The 19883-nt window shown below is 43.8% G+C and overlaps 1 protein-coding gene and 1 long non-coding RNA gene across 2 annotated transcripts in view; one reads left to right on the plus strand and one right to left on the minus strand.

The window, feature by feature from the left end:
- Nucleotides 1-1714: 1714 nt before the first annotated feature.
- Nucleotides 1715-2837, minus strand: LOC102899344. Its single transcript, XR_002737753.2, has 4 exons — nucleotides 2659-2837; nucleotides 2319-2387; nucleotides 2022-2149; nucleotides 1715-1879 (listed from the first exon to the last, which is right to left on the minus strand). It is a non-coding gene; the product is annotated as an uncharacterized LOC102899344 (long non-coding RNA).
- A 195-nt stretch (nucleotides 2838-3032) lies between these two features.
- The window catches only part of GLIS3 (GLIS family zinc finger 3), a 547835-nt gene continuing 530984 nt past the window's right edge, over nucleotides 3033-19883 (plus strand). Inside the window, exon 1 of the mRNA XM_045043118.1 lies at nucleotides 3033-4053. The gene's annotated coding sequence lies outside the window, so the exon portion shown is untranslated. The remainder of the gene's footprint in view (nucleotides 4054-19883) is intronic.

The raw sequence follows: 19883 nt of genomic DNA on the forward strand, positions 1-19883 counted from the left end.
CCAAGAGGGGCCATAAAACCCCAGCTAAGCCAGGGAAGAGATAGGTTCTACCTAGACCAGCCCATCCTAAGGCCCCAGGGGTGCAAAAGGAGATCCACCTTTTGTAGGAATAATAGCCTTCAGGTATTGAATGTGTGTTTCCTTGTGCTAAGTGCTTTACTGAAATCCTTTAACAATGCAAGCCTCTCTCTGGTTTTCCTGCTCTCAATGGAGATGGAGAAATGGGATTATTTTTAAATTTCAAATAAATATTTACATACCTGGTTCAACAAACTGTCACACCTTACCTACCCCAACACACACACACACACACACACACACACACACACACACAGTCACTCACCTACCTCTTAGACTTTTATCAGGAAGAAACCTGGGAATGAGGAAGAAACTATTGGAGTACAGTCCATTGTTTGAGGTGATCCAGGCAGAGTGAATTTCCAGTTAATGTGGAAAGACTTAATAAAGACCATACCAGGAGAGAGATCTAGTCTATTGTTACTAATTCACAAGGAGCAAGGTTAAAGCTATATTAATAAGAGAACACACTCTTTATATATATAAACAGGGTAGCCTTTAGAAGAAACAACTTCTCTCACAGATGAGGTTTCTTAGTCTTTAAGGAAAGTCAGAAAGCAAATTGGGGGCAGGTGCACTGGAGGTGAAGTACCCTCAGGGCATGTCCCCTCCACAAGAGAGTGCACCCTACAGAAGGAGTGTATGGAGGGTGGTGGGTCAGAGGAAGCCTCGACTGGTATCCAGCTGAAACTCGAGGTTGTAGAATATTCCAGACTCAGGAAGTGGCTGGCAGAGGAGGCAGTGATAGAAAGGGGAGGGGGAAGTAGACAGGGAGGAGTGGGGCATGAATAAGGGGAAACCGAGGAAGAGTGAGGAAGGGCATGAGCCTACTGGAGATACTTTCTCTCTAAAAGCCCAAATAGACACTTGTTCTCCTTCTGAGATATAACAGTGTTCACTATTTAAAAAAAAATTTTTTTTTAACGTTTATTTTTATTTTTGAGACAGAGAGAGACAGAGCATGAACGGGGGAGGGGCAGAGAGAGAGAGGGAGACACAGAATCGGAAGCAGGCTCCAGGCTCTGAGCCATCAGCCCAGAGCCCAACGCGGGGCTCGAACCCATGGACCGCAAGATCGTGACCTGAGCTGAAGTCGGAGGCTTAACCGACTGAGCCACCCAGGTGTCCCCACTATTTTTTTTTAAAGGCATAATTTCTGTTTCTGCCCCCAACTTCCTACTGCTTTGGGTCACACGTGAAATGCTTTAGGAAAAGAATAACCTAAATCTCCCAGGGGAATTCAGGAAAGGTGAGGAAGTTAGCATAAGGAGAAGTAGCCACGCTACAGCTGATGGCACTTGTCCTGCCCCTTGGTGGACCGTCGGGTGGGGAAGAGACACCACCAGCTGAGGGTCCTCCCGCCCAAGAGAGAGAGTGAGGTGATTCTCTGACGCCACTTAACAGGGCCCTCCCCACCTCCAAGGGTGCAGGCTGAGGCCAGAAATGTTAAGCATTCCCACGGTACAGGCACCTAGACTCTACTAGAAGCTTAAGACTTTACCAATCACCTAATATGCAGAAACACTGTCTGGGGTTTGAGCCTCCACAAAACTCACTCATGCTGTTTCCTGCATATAGTATGAATTATTGCATTCAATCCATAGTCTGAGTAATTGCACATTTCAGCCACATCTACTGCTTTTCTCCACTTTTTATTCTCCATTTGGAGTGTCTTACAGTTCTTCACGCACACCATAATCTTTCAGACATCTACGCACGTATGTGGCCTCCTCTGCTTGAACTGTCTCTTTTCCTCTCTGCTGGAAAATGTATTTGTCCGGGTTTTTGTCCATTGCAGCACCTAGTGTGTGTCCAGGAAATGCTTACAGAATGAAGGGATGAATGAAATACTCCATCCCAACACGGAGTTAACCACTCCTGTCTCTGCGCTATCTTACAACCTTCTGTGTTGTTGCACTTATCACGCTATGCTGTCTATTTACCTGTCTCTCCGCCCCGGACAGATTGTCTTTTTTCTTTTACCGCCATCTCGAATTTATGACTCCACTGGCACCATCACAGCTGGAGGTGCTCAACGTGACACGGCACAAGATTTCCTGCCTTGAAGTTTCTGTCCAAACAGAAAAGCCCACCTGCTTGCTTGTTCCTTCTCTTTTTCTGGGGGAAAAATCCAATAGGGGCCATTTACCCAAATAAACCTCTTAATGTGTTTATTTACTTATTTTTTGGGCATTTGAGTTTCCCTCTGAAGAAACTAAATGAAATAAACACACACATACATAAAGTGTTGGGCGTCGCATCCCTTCCTTCCCCGCACTGCTGAGGGCGTTCGTCTTGCCCTTGCAATCCTGAAATAAATATTGAAGGAAATGGCATCTAGCGTTCACGTTGCGCGATGACACGGAGTGCGCCCCGCAAAACTGTCGGGGGGGGGGCACCCTGCGTCTGGACAGTCTCTGCGGGCGTGATGGGCTTGTTCCTGTGGGTGATCAGGGTGCTGTGCTGTGTCCCGCCCAGGGCCCCGGGGCGTAGGATGCCTTCCATCAGGGCACCCTCTGACTGGGGCTGCTATCGTGGGGGAGGGGCCTCTGGGCAGGACCTGCCAGAGGTCAAACCCACAGCAGGGGAAGGCCTGGCCGCCGCGTGGGACCTCAGGTCAGCGGTGAAGCCAGCGGGCTCGATGGGCGTCCACGACCAACACCGGGGCGCCCTCCACCTGGGACTCCGCTCCCCGTTCAGGGTGCAGTAGATGCAGAAACCCCCCCCCCTCCCCGATTATGACGCGAGGCCTCCACGAGGCCGACGGGCTCCGCCAGCCGGGGCGGCGCCATCACCACGCCTACGCAGAGGCCGCGCGGCGTGACGATGACCCGGAGGGCGCCTGCGCGCAGCGCCCCGTGGCAGACGTCGAAGCGCCGGCTGCTCCGCGCAGGCCCACTGGGGCTTCGCCGCCGCGCCGCCTGCTGGCGGGGGGAGGCGCAGCGCGCGCTGGCTGAAGCCAGGGAGGGTGTTGGGGTCAAGTAACTGGCAGGTCTCGGCCACCGCCCACTCGCGCTCTCGGCCAGGCGTGGGGGGCTGCTTGAGTTCCTGGCGGGCGGACACCCACGCCTTGTCGATGCCCTCGCTCCACCGTCGGGGAGGGGCCTCGCCTTGCGTCGCAGTCACCGTGCTTGCTTGTGGGGAGGACTTGGGGAGACAAGGCACGTGCAACGCCTTGCTGACTGTGCTGCAGCACGAGACGACCGGATTGGATTTCTTGGTGGGGATGCAGGTGTGGGCTTCCTTCAGGTCGTTCAGGCTAATAGGTGCAGCTCATCGGCACCCGCCATGGTGTGCTCCCCGGGCTCCTTGATGATGCTCTCTGAGCGGGGTGGGAGCCGGGTTCGACTGGCCCAGCTGCTTCAGCCCCTCCGCTGACCCCGATGACGGGGCTCGCACTGAACGTCATCGCCAGCAAGCTCGAAGCCGCGAAGGTGGAGATGGTGCCTGTTTTCACCAGGAACTCACGCCCACCAGGCCCGCGAAGTTCCCACGACGCGCATTCCTGATAGACTCGTTGTGAGCCCAGGCAGACTTCTGATGACGTGCGCTATTTCTGTGTGCCTTTGTAGGATCAGAACAGTGCCTGAAATGTAGTAGGTGCTCAATAAATTTGAATTGACTTGAACCTCTGTTCACATATCCACCGCATACCCACCGCACTTTGGAACCAGTGCAGTTTGCGTACAGTTCTCGAGGGCAAGCATCTTTACCGTGTGGTTTTCTGGCTTCACGTGATGTGATTGTCCTGTGTGGAAGTCCAGATACTGTCATCAATCCAGGACCAAGGAGTGTATATTCAGCTGGTTATTTTTTTTTGTTCAGATCATTGTCTTGAACTCTAAATTTTTTAATTAGTTCAATATCCAAAGAGCCTTTGGGAATACAGACTGTAAAGGCCTATATTTCATATGAATTTCAGCAGCGTTTGGAAGGCCTGAAGTGGGCCTGTGCACTGTGGGATGTCCAGACAAGGTAAGTTGTTTTCCCCCACAGCCTTTGGATTCTGGAGTATGGGCACAGCTTCCTTGAAAGGGAAAAGACCACACGAGGGAGCACCCTAGAGGGAGGCAGGATAGCAGTCATTAGAATAGATTTTGGAATCGCTGGCTAATCTTGTTTGTTTGTTTTTTTTTTTTACCCTCTCTGATCTTAAGATAAGTTTTACTGATCTGTGTCAAAGGTCGCAGATTCTTTTGCCATCTCCAATCTGCTAAGTCGTTCCAGTGAGTTTTTTGTTTGTTGTTGTCCCGATACCTTGTTAGAGAAAACGGGTGGAAAGCCCAGGATGTTTCCCAGGTGCCTTTACCTTGGCAAGGCTCAATTTCTGTTTTTTTAAATTTTTTTTTTTTTTTTTTTTTTTTTACTAAGGTGTAATTGACATATAACATTATATTAGTTTCAGCTGTGCAACATAACGATTCGGTAATTTGCTGAGGTTGCAGAATGGTTACCAGAGTACCTCTCGTTATTCTCTGTCACCGTACAAAGCTTCAAAACATGTTTTTCTTATGGTGAGTGCTTTTAAGATTTATTTTCTTAGCAGCTTTCAAATACACAATACAGTATTGTTAACTATAGTCACCATGCTGTACGTGACATCCCTGTGACTGACTTATTTTATAACTGGAAATTTGTACCTTTGACCCCTTTCACCCCCCCACCCCCACCCTGACAGTCACCAATCTGTTCTCTGTATGTGTGTGCTTGTTTTTTTGTTTTTTAGATTCCACATGTAAGTGAGATCATACGGCGTTTGTCTTTCTCTGCCTTGTTTCACTTGGCATAATGCTCTTAAGATCCATCCATGTTGTTGTAAATGGCAAGATTCCATTCTTCTTTTAAAAATTTTTTTAAATGTTTATTTATTGAGAGAGAGAGGGAGACAGAGCCTGAGCTGGTGACGGGCAGAGAGTGGGAGACACAGAATCAGAAGTAGGCTCTAGGCTCTGAGCTGTCAGCACGGAGCCTGACACAGGGCTCGAACTCATGAATCCCGAGATCATGACCTGAGCTGAAGTCGGACGCTTAACTGACTGAGCCACCCAGGTGCCCCAAGATTCCATTCTTTTTTACGGCTGAATAATATTCCATTGCATATATGTGTATGTATATACAACAATTCCTTGATCCATTCGTTCATCGATAGACACTTAGGTTATTTCCACATCTTGACTGTGGTCAGTAATGCTGCAGTGAACATTGAAGAATCTATCTATCTTTTGGAATTAGTGTTTTTGTTTTCTTCAGATGAATACCCAGAAGTAGAATGATACAGTATTTCTATTTTTAATTTTTGATTTTTTGAGGAACCCCATCCTATTTTCCGTAGTGGTTGTACTAATTTACATTCCACCAACAGCCCATAGCTTTCCCTTTTATCCGTACCGGCCCAGCACTTGTTATTTCTTGTCTTTGATAACAGCCAGTCTGACAGGTGTGAGGTGATGACTTATGGTGGTTTCAATTTACATTTCCCTGATGATTAGTGACACTGAGAATTTTAAATGGTTTGTCTTCTTGTTGTAAATTTGTATGATTTCTTTGTAGAGTTTGGGTATTTACTGCTTATCAGATGTATGATTTATAAATGCTTTCTCCCATTCAGCCGGTTGCCTTTTCATTTTGTTGATGCTTTAATTTGCCGTGCAGAAACTTTTTCGCTTGATGTCATCCTATTTGTTTATTTTTGCTTTTGTTGCCTTTGCTTGTGAAGTCGAGTCAGGTTTAGAAAATCGTTGCCAAGATCCAAGTCTAGGAGATTACTGCCTGTGTTTTCCTTCTAGGATTTTTTTTTTTATTATTTTTTTTTAATTTTTTTTTTCAACGTTTTTTATTTATTTTTGGGACAGAGAATGAACGGGGGAGGGGCAGAGAGAGAGAGGGAGACACAGAATTGGAAACAGGCTCCAGGCTCCGAGCCATCAGCCCAGAGCCTGACGCGGGGCTCGAACTCACAGACCGCGAGATCGTGACCTGGCTGAAGTCGGACGCTTAACCGACTGCGCCACCCAGGCGCCCCCCTTCTAGGATTTTTATGGTGTCAGGGCCATGACTCAACTTTCTTTTTTTTCTTTCTTTCTTTCTTTCTTTCTTTCTTTCTTTCTTTCTTTCTTTCTTTCTTTCTTTCTTTTTCTTTCTTTCTCTCTCTCTCTCTCTCTCTCTCTCTCTCTTTCTTTCTTTCTCTTTTTTGGGGGAGGAGGTATAGTTGACCCACAATGTTAAATTCGTTTCAGATGTCCAACTCAGTGATTTGACAAGTTGATACGTTATGCTATGTTCACTAGTAATAGCTATCATCTATCCCATTACACAGCTGTTAAAATATCATTGATTATATTCTTTGTGCTCTGCTTTTTATTCCCATTGGACTCAACTTAAGAAAAAAAAATTTTTAATATTTATTTATTTTTGAGAGAGAGAGAGAGAGAGAATCCCAGGCCAGGTCTAAAGTCCATGAAGGAACCTAACATCTGTATGGCTTTGAAGACGTAGCTATTGAGTAGCAGGTAGCAGGTCCTATCTTTGGGCTTTTGGGAATCTCTGAAGTTTTTGTTTGCAGGGGGAGGCGGAGGAGAAAATGAGTGTGGGGGGCGCAAGGGATTGCAGAAACAGACCTGTCAAACTGCGACGAATGTTACTCTAGCTGCTGTCACTTCACCGGGGACAGTACACTGTCCCCGATGCGTGTCCGGAGAGTTTTCTTTATTTAGAAATTGGAAACACACTTCCAGATCTCTTACTCCATTGCCATTCTGAAGCGTCTTCTAAAAGGCCCAGGCCTGCCCTTGGTTTCTGTCTCTCTGCAGGGCAATATCAGGAAATGGGAGGAGCCAGACGTTGCCACGTGATCTCAAATAGTGGTAACGGTCACAACCCAGTGTTGTGCAACAGCATTTCGATTGAGGCTCAGCTTTCCAGTTCTGGTACAAGGAATGGAAAGTCTTTCGTATGACGTGTTTTGAACACCAGGGTTGTGTTGGTGGGTGGAGGTTGAGTGGGTGGGAGTGAGGGGGAAGGGGTCGTGGTAAGAGGAGGACCCACAAGTTAGTAGATAGTAACCAGCTGGCGTTACAGACTTCTCAGAAAGAAGTTTGTAAAGGTTCAGAAAGAAGTTTGTAACAGGAGAACAAGAAAGGAAAGAAGGAAGGAAGGGAGCAAAAGAAAGGAAGAGAGAGGAACAGAAGGAAAACAAGATGGCAGGGAAGGAGGAATGAATTGCAGTGCTGCTGGCACACACTTGACCGTGGGCAGTAGTCCTTGTTAAAGAATGCAGAGCTGATATTGGCAACTTAGAAACTTAACTTTCATCGCCATATGGAGTCTCTAGAAAGTTCTTTTCCCACGATAGCGAGTCCTGGCCAAATGAAGAGTATTGTCTAAACAGCTGCTCCGTATTTGTTGCCTGGCAGCATGGCGGCTGTTTCTAAGCGCCCCCTTCCCCTCCCCCGCCCCCCCAATTACTGAAACCCAGAAGTCATCAAGGTTTCGCAACCTGAGTTCACCACTAAGTATGTGTCCCACAAAGTGGGAGGAAAACTTCGAAACATCTTTGACACAGCCCCTGAACAGAGTGTTGGACGATAGCTGGTAACCCCAAACGCGCACAGCTTTTTCAGCGTTAAGTGGGGAACAGAGGGAACAAGCTGGATGCCCTGTAGGTGAAATGGTTGATTGGCTGGCAGCAAAGGATACACACACTCCAGCAGGTTATTACGAAATGTTAGCATAAGCTGGCTGTTCGCTGGGAAAGCAGGGGCAGTGTAGGCGGTAGGTTTGAAGGAGAGGGGTCTGGGGATGGTTAGGGATTCAAGGACCACCCAGCTCGTGAATAATGGGGGGGGGTGCAGTTTCTACTACTGGAGATTTGTTCGCCAGTCAGTACTTCCCTCTTCATTGAAATTTAAGTCTGTGAACACAATAATTTGGTGGTCACTTAGTATGAAGAAAGGGCTGATTATCCTAATGTGCCTCTTCTGGAGGTAGATGCTCAAATGGGGGAGATCAAGGTGTAACCCAAGAAGGGTTATCGGGGACATTTGGAGGCCCCCTTTGGACCCATAAATCTAGAGTTCGTTTCCTTTTAACCATCTTCATGGATTTTTAATACAACTGGATAATTCGAATTCAGAAATGTTAAAATGTAGTTAGGTCTGAGTTTGTGTGGAAACCGCTTTTGGAAAACATGCCATTCTCAGCCTGTTAGTCATTAGAAGTAGTTGCTAAACAGCTTCTGTCATAGGTGAGGGTTGTATATCGCCATAGAAGTCGCCTAATAAATGGCTCACGGTAAACCTAGATTGGGTTGCTCATCTAGCAATGAGGAATAATTTAAGTCCACAACGTGAGAGTAGGAGACGTAAAAGGAAAATTAAATTTTCAGATAACAACTCCAAGTGTCATTGAAAACGAATGGGGTTGCAGGAGGTGAAGAAAAATGCAGTCTGTTTGGTGTTTCCTCGCTAGCTCACTAAGCATTTGTTTCCTAAGCTTGCGCTCTAGAATGCTCATGCCCAGAACCTAATGCAGTGAGCTCTCCGGCCTCAGGGGCAGGGGGAGGCTTACCTCCTGGCAGGAGGTCTAGCAGTCTCACTGCTAGAAGTCATCACTTCTTTTCAGAGAACCCGAGCTGTCTGCATTGTTGACGTTTTGCTCTGTTTTCTTGGTGAAGTTTATGCAGTTCTCTCTGAGGCCAAAAAACCAATGGAAGGGTGGATTCAGGTACAGAGCCATTGTGTCCAGGGAAGATCACATTTTGCTACATGAGATGCTTTTCATTGGCCCAGAAATATTAATTAGGCAGGAGTGACACCACCTGGTCTTCCTAGGAATCTTCACTCAGTCACTTCATTGGAAAAAGGGACATATTTTTACTGCATCTGCCGAAACTGTGTTAGGCACAGTAAATGCTGCATGAGAAATGGAAGGGCCCTGATCTTGAGGGGTGTATTACCTGAGGCATGTAAAAAACATATATATGCCTTCTCTACCCTGCCTCCTGGTTTCCTCCAGAAATTCTGGTTTAGGAGGTTGGGAGGGGGAGTGAGGTCTTGATATCTGTACCAGTTTTTCTGAGAATTCCTGTGATGGCTTGGGTGTGGGGAGTGAGTCAGGGCAAGACTGATTGATAACATACCCAGAGAAATAGTCACTAAATCAGAGAACCGAAGAACCAAAAGAATTCAGAGTAAGATCAAGTTAGATCAAGGTTAGCTGGGGTAATCAGGTGAGGCTTCCAGGAGGAGGAGATAACTGTAGGTCTGTGTAAAAAAGCAAAGGGGTTGCAAAATAACAATAGTAAAGTAATCAAAACAAGGAGCCACTCCAGGATAAGGGGAAGGCATTTTATCCCCTATATATGCGATTTCACGATAATCTAATTCTACAATTTAATTTCAGTTTCTATTCTGGACCCTTAGGGAACAAATTAAATGTTCTGGAACCTGTGCTTTCAATACCTAGTGTAATCCTATTACGTTAAAAAAAAAACACCCTGATTTTTACCAAGTGTGTCAGTCAGAGTATGGGCAGAAAAACAGAAACCAGTTCTGTTTCAAAAGAATTTTCAAATAGGGGGAATTTAATACACGTGTTGGTTTTATGGATGTTTGAAGGGTTGGATGAGCTAAAGAGAAGAAGGGGATTTGAGAAGTAAATAGAATAATACTCAGAGAAGTAGGTATCTGTAGGAAGCAGCTAGTAATTCTGGGGACTAGGGAAATAAAAGGGAACAGAGATTGTTACAAAAGCCCAAGAGTGGGGTTTCTAGGGGTTCCATGTAGCCAGTACGAGGACTGCAGAGAGTGGAATCCCTGGCCAGTACGTGAACCACCAAAGAAGGGCAGTTCCAGCAGGAGCTTAGATCACGGACAGGCTGCAGCTGTTTCCAGGAACACCAGAAGCAAAAGAATATGAGAAAGAAATAATGTCTCTTTCTCCTGCTAGAATTTAACAGAACACCAGCTCCTGGGGGAGTCTGGGGGATGGAGTTTGTAGTCAGCAAGACCCAGCCATATAGAATTGATGGAAGAAGGGAGGTGTGAAGCTGGGGGACAGCAATTAGGTAATGGGCACATCAGGTTAAATGAATCAAGATGCACTTCCTTCAGGAAGACCATAAACACACCTCAGTCAGAGGTTCATGCATGACTGCCAGCACGCTTTAGTACTAAAATGTGCCCAGGTCTCGTGACAACAACTGGGCAGTGCCATCCAAGTAGAGAATGACGCTTGTGAAGTTTGGTGAATGCCATGTGAACTTGCACCTCTTTCCTCGTCTTTTGTGTTAACCTGATTCACTCACCCGTCCATCTACCCATCCACCCACTGATCCACCTGGTTAGTGCCTGTTATATGTTAGACACTGTGGTAGGCACTGGGGATCCAAAGATAATACTATACAGCCCTTCTTAGCTAGCTTCCAAAGCACACAAGCAGTGAATGAATTTGATAGTCACAAAAAATACTACAAGTAATAACTGTATCATTTATTCTTTATGATTTTATTTTTTTTTTTAACTTTTAAAATGTTTATATTTGGGTGATAGGGACAGAGTGAGAATGGGGGAGGGGCAGAGAGAGAGAGAGAGGGAGACAGAATCTGAAGCAGGCTCCAGGCTCTGAGCTGTCAGTGCAGAGCCCAACGTGGGGCTTGAACTCGCAAACTGGGAGACCATGACCTGAGCCGAAGTTGGACACTTAACTGACTGAGCCACCCAGGTGCCCCCTTTATGCTTTTCAAAGTACTTTTTCATCTCCTGAAATTTCTCGTGGGATATTTTTAAAAGGTAATTTCATGTTGAACATACTTTGATTTATTTCACACCAACAACCTTTCCATGAACATTGTATATCATTTTCTTATAAGGACAGTGATGTTTTTACTGTTTAACCTCCTTTTCGATGAATTGATTTTCTCCTCTGACCAGTGACTGTCCTGAATCTCTCCCATATTTGTAGGACTCAACAGCACTACTATTCCAAAGACTGTGTATCCTGTGGCAATTTCTGTCTTCCCCTGTTTTTCTTCCAATTTGTATTGCCTCTTTGACTCTTCGGTTTGCCCATTTTCCTCCATCATCTTCACCAGCTGGCTCTTGTAGATCAACCTGAGAGACATTTTGAGAGAATAGATATGCTGTGACTTCCTCTCTCTTGCCCTACTGTTGGGATGTCTTGTCTTTCCTGTTCCAGAACTTTATATTGAATCAAGTCTACTTATTGCTTTCTGCCAGTGTCATTTTACTTTATTGTCTTTAAAAACCTTAACTATGTGTTTGTATTTGATTGATAATGACCAGTGTTTCTCCAAGTGTTTTAAATAGACCACCTGCTTCTCAATCACCCAGGGAGCTTATTAAATATGCAGATTCTTTGGCTAACTCCAGTTCTACTGATTTATGATCTCTGGTGTGTGGCCCAGAAATACACATGTTTAACAGATTCCCTGGATGACTGATCACATTAAAGAGAGATGCACTGATAGAGACCTTTGCCTTCAGCTCTGACATTTTTATTCTCATCTCCTTTGGTGCTTTTAAAAGTATTGTCTTTAATGGAATACTGTATTATCAGACTTTGCAGATGGGCAGTAATGATTTGAAGTTTGCCTCTTGTTTCTGAAATCACTTTGCTTTGAACCAGTTATAATCTTTCTTCTCTTAGTAGCACACAGCCTAGATGCTTTCTAGATTTGCAACCTTGCACCAAAGTACTCCTGTGGAGTAGAGCAGATATTGATGTCAGGCTATGGATGGTGAAAATTGGGCTCAGAAAGAGTAAGGGAGTAGTTGAAGGTCACACGACTAGTTAATTCTAGAGTTGAGATCGGAAGCCAGTTCAGATCTCTATGTCTTTCTCTCTCTCTCTTTTTTGATTGGTATTAGTGTTACAAGACGTACACACACACACACTCTTGATTCCACCCTTTGCAATGTACCGTGACACATACTGAATATTGGCACCTGCCTTTTGCAAAAGTAAAGTGACATCTTTTCTCCAAGAGCAAAAATATGTTTGAAAATGCCTCTCTCATCACCAAGGCCGCTGTGAATTAACACAGTTTATTCCCTGAGTGGTGCTCATTGCAAATGGTGAGGGATGACGCACACTGATGTGACTGAAGCAAACAGTCATGATAATTTCAAGGTCCACTGAAACAGCAGAAAACAAGTCAATTGCCACCATCCAATAGAAATGAAGCAACCCGAGGTTTTGCTCCCAGAACCTGAAACCTCATCAACTCAAAACAGCTTATAAGCATTTACATGTTTATTCTCCCATCTCTAGATAATTCGCACTAAAAGAAGGGACGGATATTGTCAATCTTCCAAAATGGCTGATAATTCCAAAGTCATTTAGATTTGGCTTTGCAACAGGTTTTTATGTTTAGTGTTTGAATTTGGGCTTAATGTATTCTGAGAAATTGTAACATTTTAGGAAACGATAACACAGCAGTGAGAACCGGGAAATAATTTCCGGGCTTTCTTGTTCTGCTTTTTGACTTAACACTTCCTTCTCTTTCTGATCCATAGTAGGAGTGATGGGTGATCTGTCATTGGACCAACTAAGATTGTTTCTGACTCTCTCTCCCATATGTAATTATTGTATTTATTTCATAGGATCGATGTGGGGTTGCAAGGATGTGGGATTTACAGGATGCCCAGGTAAATTTTAATTTCAGGTAAACAGCAAATAAGTTTTTAGTAGAAGTACGTTTCAAATGTTTCAGGTAAACAACGAATAATTTTTAATACAAGTATGTTTCAAATAGTTCAGATAAACACTGAAGAATTGCATTTTGGACATGTTTATACTAAAAGAATTATTCATTATTTATCTGAAATTCTAATTTAATTGGCATTGTGTACTTTTGTATTGTAAACCAGGTAGCTTTTAAGGAGTTATATGAGATAATGTGTGTACAATATCTAGCACATAGCAAATGTTCAGTGAATATTAAAATTATTTTCATAATTGACCTTCTGTAGACCCTAACAAATAATAACTAGCATTTACATATTACTTTACTATTTCCAAAACTACCTCGTATTCATGACCATTCTGATCCTCTTAAGGAATCTGTGATATATCCATATACCAGATGAAGAAATTAAGCCTCATAAAGATAAGTTTTACTGACGGTAGAGTAATCCACAGTATGCTATTCAGTCTTTTACTTCAATAGACGTGTAGTTTTCTGTTTTCGTTTTTGTTTTTTTGCAGCTGTGTAATGAGCTTTTTAAGTCAGAGACAATAACTGTTGTGTACTCCATTGCCCAACCGAAAATACTACTCAGTACGTGTGTCCTCAACCAGTGCAACTTCCAGATTACTGCTGGATTCTTCCAGTGATGAAAATAGCAATGATATTAATAATAGTAATACATCTTATGATGTACCAGCCGTATTCTAGGTGGCTTACATTTACCGGTATAATCTTCATAGTACTTGGTGAAATAGGGTAACATTATGACCTTATTTTACGGATGAGGAATCTGAGGCACGAAGAAGTTAGGTATTTTCTTGCCCGGTTGTTTAGCCAGTAAGCGGTGGGGCTGGGAGAGTTTCAGGTGACCTGGCTTAGAGCCTGCACTCTTGTCCTTTGCACTATTCAGACTCCAGCAGTAGAATCAGTGATGACTCAGAGAACATGCACATCTGTAAGCATCTTGATGCACGTTGCCAAAATGCTTCCTGGAAAGATTGTGCCTGTATCCTCTTCTAGTAGGGATTCCTGACTGTCTCAATACAGCTTTTTCAGCATTGGGTATTCTCATGAATAAAAAAATTTTTTTTTCTTTTTGTGTCTGATAGGTGCAAAATAGTATCTAGTAGTTTTAATTTTTAAAAATTTTTATTATTTTTTAAAAGCTTATTTTTGAGAGAAAGAGGGAACGAGTGTGGGTGGGGCAGAGAGAGAGGGAGACAGAGGATCCCAAGTGGGCTTTACGCTGACAACAGAGAGCCCTATGCCGGGCTTGAACTCATGAACCGCGAGATCATGACTTGAGCCAGAGTCGGACGCTTAACCAACTGAGCCACCCAGGTGCCCCCTGTACTTACTTGACTACAAAAGGTTGAGCTTTCTTTTTCATACGGTTTAAGAAATTATATTTCTTCTCTTATAAGGCGTCTACTTACGTCTATACCCTTTGGCATATTAGTGCCAAACAAACCAGTTACATGAGCCCTACTGTCATGTGTTGCAAATGACTTAAAAAAATAAAATTTGCCGTCTTTCAGTTTTGTGTTTGGACCTTTGGCTTATGAAGTATAACAGTAAAGAGAAGGAAGTAGGTCAGTCTTGTCTTTTGTGATTTCTTCTGTTGCTCTTGTGCTTAGAGAGCAGAGATCCAGGATTTTATTTAATTTATTACTTATTATCATTTTTTAAAATGTTTATTTTTGAGAGAGAGAGAGAGCACAAGCAGGGGAGGGGCAGAGAGAGAGAGAGAGAGAGAGAGAGAGAGAGAGAGAGAGAGAGAGAGAGAATCTGAAGCAGGCTCCAGGCTCCAAGCTGTCACAGGTCCAGCATTTTACTGGACATTGTAACCCATTGCTTTTTTAAAGGTTTGGTTTAGAATAACCGTCTTCAGCCTCTGAAAATCCTCTGCAGATTCTCCTAACACTTCAGGTGCTTGACACCTAAAAGATGGTCGGTTTTTCTTTCTGAACCTTTCCTTGCTGACCCTTTTCCCTCCTAACTTCCTCTGAGCGGAACCCTTTGCCCCTCTTTGAGGGACGGTCTCTCTGGTAGGATCATATCTGAGAATATTTAAGGAGCAAGGCTAAATTATTTCTTTAGAGCAATCCAGGTTGCTAATCCAGCTGTTCTGAATGGATGTAATAATGCTTTCCATTCTGTCTGCTGCTTTAGCTGACTCCAGTGCTTCTGCGTGTGACCCCCGAATTTCTGTGAGATGTAGTCTTTCCCTTTTCCAGAGGAAGGATCAGGAACTAATGAGTTAAGTGACCCAAGATCTCTGAAACTTATGCAGCCAGGATTACAGCCTGGTTATTCTAACATCTGCTCTTGTGATCTTTTCACTACTCCAGAGTTTGTATGTATGTATGTATGTATGTATGTATTTATTTATTTCTTAAATCATGGATCCACCCGGACCCTACTCCCTGGTCCATTATTTATTTATTTATTTATTTATTTAATTTTTTTTTTTTTTTTTTTTTGAGAGAGAGACAAAGCATGAACAGGAGAGGGGCAGAGAGAGGGAGACACAGAATCCGAAGCAGGTTCCAGTCTCTGAGCTGTTGGTGCAGAGCCTGATGAGGGGCTCGAACTCACGGAGTGCAAGATTATGACCTGAGCTGAAGTCGGACGCTTAACCGACTGAGCCACCCAGGCGCCCCCCCCCCCTTTTTTTTTTAAATAAATGACTTCTTGTCAAAACCAGAGAGCTAAATACTCACAATGTCATTTTTTTCTCTCAAGTATTAGTGTTTAGAAGGTTCTGAAACACTTCGGCTCATATCAGAATGGTATCCCTTGGGGACAGGAAGCTCTCTGAGCATTTGCTGTATATGCACACATTTTTGAAAAAGCCAATAAACAGTGACGTGTATATTCTGTTCCTGTAGAAGCGAACATTTTGTTAAAGAGGGTCTTGCTGTTGTACTTAGCTGGTATTTCTCATACGATCACACGCTAGGAAGCTAAGTGTCTTCTGATTATCTTTTGTATCAGCCACAAGATGGTACCCTTGCACAGCCCAGAGAGAGCACGGGTCAGATGTGGGAGAATTCGGGGGTTTATCTTAGGTTAAACGTAGCACAAGCACACAGGTCGTGTCTTTATGTGCTAAAATAGACAAAAGTTGTTCTCCTTCATCACATGTAGAAAGGAGATTTGTATATGTTGTAATTTGGTACACCCCTTTTCTTTATACCCGTGCTCGTGCCCTACAAAAAACCCAGGTTCTGTTCTACAAGAACATTCAGATCCCTTTTGCTTCTGGTGAAGGAGAAATTCGGGGGTCGATCAGGCTTGATTGAAACCCCCCTTCCCTCCAAACCTGGGAGCATTCCTTCTCCTTCGGAGAGTGCTGACGGTAGGGGTCAGTTTTACAGAATGGTAAAGGACTAAGAACGGTGTCTTGTGTCAGGAGAAGACAGGCTTTGCCTTGAAGATCAAGCAGATAGAGCAATCAGAGCATTCTTTACAATAATGAAAAGTCAGAGCCTTGTACATGCTCAACAGTGGAGAGCAGGCTGGGATAGCTCATGTAAGGGCATGCTGTCGCAGATGATCAACGGCAAATTGTAGAAGAATGTTCCATCTCTTGGGAAAATGCTCAAGGCGTATTCAGGTAAAACGTGGATTTCAAACCCGTGTATTCAGTCATGTATGTGCACGTGTGTGTATGTGTGTGTCGAGTAGGATATGCACAATAACACTGGTTCTCTCTGAAAAGCGTAGCTAACTTACTTTTTTGGCCTTTGAGCGTTACCTGCATTTTCTGTGATGTGGACTCGGTCATCCCGGAGGGCCAGCGGGAAGGCCCTGCTGCTAACAGAGGTCTCATTTCTGTCCTCATGCTGGGGTGCATGTGATGTCTGGATCGACAGCCTCGTCAGAATGGGGGGGTGGGTAGTTCTCCAAGAAGGAGCTTGGCCTGCACAGGCCTAGCTGTCTTGAGGGCCTCAGACTGGGTCTGCGTGAGATGTCTATTTAGGGAGTGGTCACTCATTGGCTGGAAGGCCTACTATTGGTTCTTTTAAAATATGCTGTGAGGTGGAAGTTTCAGGATAGTCAAAGTCGGCTACCAGCACCTTCTGTCTTTTTCCTTTGGAGGGGTGGGTGGAGTAGAGGGTTTAGCCCATCAAGGCTATTGCTTCAGAGGAGGGGAGCTGTTCCAACTCCTTTTGTAACTGCTCTGGGAGCAGCAGTACTTGGAAGTTCCAGCATCTAATCAGAAAGCAGCATCACTGAGGTGGCTGTGATGGGCAGGCCCTTCTCTGTGTGTCCGTGGAAAATCAGATAGCAGAGGTATGTATGTATCTGGACCGAGGTTTCTTGTGTCACGGGGGGAAGCATCCTGCCGCCTGTTCACTCCTTGCGAGATGTGAAATGTATCTGTCACAAAGGTGTATACACGTCCTGGAAATTCTTCCATAGTTTCAGTTTCGAAAGTCACGTCTTTCCTCCAGATAACGAAAAATCATTAATTTCACTCTGAGTGTTGGGAAGTCTTTTATAGACCCCAGAAAGAGAGTTTGTCCAGGGGTCGTGCATAACATTTGTAGAGTTTGAATGGATTCTTCTTGTGAATTGAGACGGGCCTCAGAAACATATGTGGCTTTAACGGTTCATCATCCTAGAGCAGTGGTTCCCGAAGGCTGGTTTATGGATCGGCTCTATCAGAATCACATTGAAGAGCTTTAACCCTCCCCTCACCCCCCAAGCCACTTCCAAATTCTGCTTCAGTAGGTTTTCAGTGGACCCCAAGAACCCCAGCCTCCCCAGGTGACTCTGAAATACATTTGGGATGTCTCTGACATGTTTTCATGCCAGTTGTAAGTGTAAATATGAAGTTTTAACTTGTATGCTGAATCAGTGTAGTCATATACAATTTGTATTTCAGAGCTCATACACGCATATGCATTTTGTTCTTACCGGAACAGTGGAATCACTGCACAAAACTAACTCAGCTTTTTAATTTCACTTCTTGACATATGCACCTTCTACCAACATTCTCTCCTGATAAACAAGGAAGAATTTGAAGGAAAAGGAGCTAAGGGTTGCCCTACTTTTCCTTTCCTTCTGTGACATCATTTTCAGCATAAGTGGTTGACCAATCCTGAGAAGTAACATGATAAAGAAAGAATATGATGAGACCACTTAATCAGACAGCACGTTTGTGTGTTACCATATATGGGAGACAAAAAAAAAAAAAAAGAAAATCTATAAAAAACTGCGCCATGTGGCATTGGGGGCTCAGTTCTTTGGGTACGAACCCAGTTGAGCCATGCTGGCATGAATAAAGTTGCTTCCTAAAAAAAAAAAAGAAAAGAAAGAATATGATAGGGTCCTTGGTCATTTGTGTTTCTGTCTTTCTATGTTCAAAGCAAATTCTGGTTCAGTGGAAAAGCGGCCTCTCTAAGGTGTCAGTTTACTCAACTGTAGATGTAACTTGCTCACCTTGTACTCACTTCAAGTCTTCCCGAACTTCCGTGCATGTAGATTTACCAGGACTCCATACTCACGGGGCGTCACACATGCTAAGTGCAGACGCAGCAGCAAGAAACAGCAGCAGACACGCATGCTGAACGTGTCTCCTCTGCTCATGCTTCTGCTCCATTGTTCCATCAGATTTCACTTACGTAACAGAAGTTCAAAGCTAAAATTAGTATGGATCAAAAACCTAAATGTGAGACCTAAAGCATAAAACTCCTAGAAGAAAACATAGGCAGAGGTGTCTTTGACACTGGCCTTAGAAACATATTTATAGGTCTGTGTCCTTGGGCAAGGGAAACAAAAACTAAGATAAACTGTTTGGACTACACCAAAGTAAAAAGGTTTTGCATAGTGAAGGAAACTGTCAACAAAACAAAGAGACAAACTACTGAATGGGAGAAGATATTTGCAAATGATGTATCCAGTAAGTGATTAATGTTAATATCTAAAATATATAAATAACTAACATATATATGTTTATAGAACTTAACACTAAAGAAACAAAGAACCCAATTAAAAAATGGGCAGAGGAACCAAATAGACATAAAGATGGCCAGCAGATACATGAAAAGATGCTCAATATCACTAATTATTAAGGAAATTGAGATCAAAACCACAGTGAGATACCTTATACCTGTCAGAATGGCTGATATCAAAAAGACAAGACATAATAAATTTTGTCAAGGATGTGGAGAAAAAGGAACCCTTGTGCACTGTTGGTGGGAATTTTTGTTGTAGCCACTATGGAAAACAGAATGGAGGTTCCTCAAAAAATTTAAAAAAGGACTATACAATCCAGGAATTCTACTACTGGGTATTTACCCAGAAAAAATGAAAACACTACTCTGAAAAGATATATACACCCTATGTTTATTGCAGCATTACTTCCAACAGCCAAGATAATGGAAAGAACCCCATTGATGGATGCTGAAGCTGTGGTATGTGCGCGCGCGCACACACACACACACACACACACACACACACACGGGAGTAGCACTCAATCATAGAAAAGAATGAGATCTTGCCATTTGCAACAACATGGATGGACCTAGAGAGTATTATGCTAAGTGAACTTGAACAGAGAAAGACAAATACCATATGATTTCACTTATATGTGCAATGTAAAAAGCAAAACCAACTTAAAAAGGCAGAAACAGACCCATAAATACAAAGAACAAACCGATGGTTGCTTGAGGGAGGAGGTGGGAGGATGGTGAAGTGGGGTGGGAAGTACAGCCTTCCAGTTACGGAAGGAATAAATCCGGGGATGAAAGGCACAGCCTAGGGAATGTCGTCAATGGTACTGTCATAGTGTTGCATGGTGACAGATGGCAGGGACACTTGTGGTAAGCGTAGCATAAGGTATAGAGTTGTCAAATCACTATGCCGTGCACCTGAAACTGATGTCACGTTATGTGTCAACTGCACTTCAGTAACAAAAAAAGAAACTTAGAAAACACATTTCAAGATGGCAACAGCAGAGCCCTGTGGAGCGTAGGTCCTGGGCAGCTGCATAGGTGGTGTACCCATGAATTCCTTCTAGACTAATTCCTTCTGTCTCAGGACACTCCAGCCACCCTTCATAGCATAAGCAGAGTAGATTGAATGGAAG

Source organism: Felis catus, chromosome D4, assembly GCF_018350175.1.
Source record: "Felis catus isolate Fca126 chromosome D4, F.catus_Fca126_mat1.0, whole genome shotgun sequence".
In the NCBI taxonomy this organism is placed as follows: domain Eukaryota; kingdom Metazoa; phylum Chordata; class Mammalia; order Carnivora; family Felidae; genus Felis; species Felis catus.